The sequence below is a fragment of the Centropristis striata genome, chromosome 5, assembly GCF_030273125.1.
Source record: "Centropristis striata isolate RG_2023a ecotype Rhode Island chromosome 5, C.striata_1.0, whole genome shotgun sequence".
Lineage (NCBI taxonomy): Eukaryota > Metazoa > Chordata > Actinopteri > Perciformes > Serranidae > Centropristis > Centropristis striata.
In genome coordinates, this window is record NC_081521.1 from 7743290 (window position 1) to 7745308 (window position 2019).

At 35.9% G+C, this 2019-nt stretch overlaps 1 long non-coding RNA gene across 1 annotated transcript; it reads right to left on the reverse strand.

Annotated features, from left to right (window-relative positions):
* Window positions 1–361: 361 nt before the first annotated feature.
* On the reverse strand, window positions 362–787 carry LOC131972308 (uncharacterized). Its single transcript, XR_009394454.1, has 2 exons — window positions 508–787; window positions 362–414 (listed from the first exon to the last, which is right to left on the reverse strand). It is a non-coding gene; the product is annotated as an uncharacterized LOC131972308 (long non-coding RNA).
* Between the last annotated feature and the right edge of the window lie 1232 nt (window positions 788–2019).

Sequence of the window (2019 nt, forward strand, 5' to 3'; positions counted from 1 at the left end):
TCCAGGTATCACTTACTTTCTTCAATTGACAATATCAATAAATGCCCCTTTATACAATTTAAACCAGTTATTATTGTTAAGGTTACACACAGTCCCTTGTAGCTTCAAGCTTCTTGTCACCTTTCAGAACACAAACTTAAGTGTCTGGCTTACTGACATCTTCATGAAAACTGATGAACTCAAGTATCCTTAACGGCAAACATGGGCTTATCTGTATCCCATCTTGATGAGTTGTTGGGCACGAGCAGGTCCGGTCCGGTCCGGGCACGCGCAGCTTCGGGCCGGGCACGCGCAGCTTCGGGCCGTTCCCGCAGGTGCGAGTTCGACTATCACTCCCTCCGGGACATTAACGACACCATGGTTCTGATTACTGATGGCTTTATTGCTTCGTCGTCATCACAATCCACCGTCGAACTATAGTATGACAGTATTAAACATAAATACATTCACATAAACAGTGCAAAGTAAAGACAAATATATTAAGGAAATAAAAAGTAATACACATACCTCGCTGGCCGCATATAACCGAGAGGGAAATGAGTACTTAAAATATCCAGTTCAAAATATAAAAAAAATAAAAACATTTGCTTCTCGACACAGGGAAAACTTCTTTTCATCACATCAGGGAAAAATGTGTCGCCTCCTGTTAATTACCTGTTGCACATTAAAGTGTCCCAGTGCAACGCAAACTGAACTTTAGTTCCTACTTCTAACATTCACAACTCAATATTCATGAATAATAGATTAAATTAATATATAAACCAAACATATCAAATAATGATATAAATAATAGTTATGGCAGTTAAACCCATGCATTAGACAATAACCCCCAGAGCATCAGAAAATACTGAAATCCTCATACTTAAGAAGGTTGAAGTAAGTTAAATTGGCATTTTTTCACCAATTATTAAAATGCAACTGCAGCTATTCTTCTAATGGTCTCTGTGCTGAATTATTGTAGTCAGCTTGCTCTCAGGCAGCCGTTCACACATCTAAGACCGAAACTTTCAGTCCTCTCTTCCTGTGGTGCGGTATCTGAAACCAATGAGAGCAATTCTTTGTTTCAATTACAGTAAACATTTAACTGAAGTCAAGGGTGCTTTCCCACACAAGACCTTCCTGTTTAACATGCTGGGAAATTATTTAGTACATCCCAATACAGCACTGCAAAAAAGGTGTGTCTAAAAACAAGATAAAAACACTAAATCTGAGGGAAATGATCTTGCTGCATGGACAGATAATTTCACTTGACAAGATTTCTTAAATTAAGATTTTTCAATCTAGAAATAAGCATGTTGAACACTTAAAATAAGAAATTAACTCTTAAAACAAGATAAATTAAAGCTGCAAGCAGCGATGAACTGGCCCGAGCAGAGTGACCTGATGATTATTTGTTTCTTACCAGGATAAGAAAAACTTTTTGTCTTTTTTGTTTGGTAATTTTTTGTCTTTTTATGTATTTTTTGTGATTTTACGTTTTTGTGTCTTTTTTTGGTCATTTTGTGTCTTTTTACATCTTCTTTTGGTCACAAAATGACCAAAAAAGACAAAAAATGTACAAAAGAGTTAAATTAAAGCTGCAAGCAGCGATGAACTGGCCCGAGCAGAGTGCACTGCAAGTTATTTGTTTCTTACCAAGATTAAAAAAACTTTAGTTCATTTCTTATTTTAAGTGTTCAACATGCTTATTTCTAGATTTAATAATCTTTATTTAAGAAATCTTGTCAAGTGAAATTATCTGTCCATGCAGCAGAATAATTTCTTGTTTTTAGACATCCCTTTTATGCAGTGAGAGTGACAAAAATACCAGGATGTCCTGCTACATCAGGTTGCATTTTGCAGTATGCAAAGTAGCAAACTTTTATGAGAATTAAACAACATTGAACTGCAGTCATCACGCATGTTTGAAATCACTGTGGATAAAAACAACACATTTTTAAGGTTATTTCCATTGTGGTCCTCTATGTAACAGGATGGACTTTGTTGCAGTATGTACTAAAAGTAGAAAGAAAAAGTATC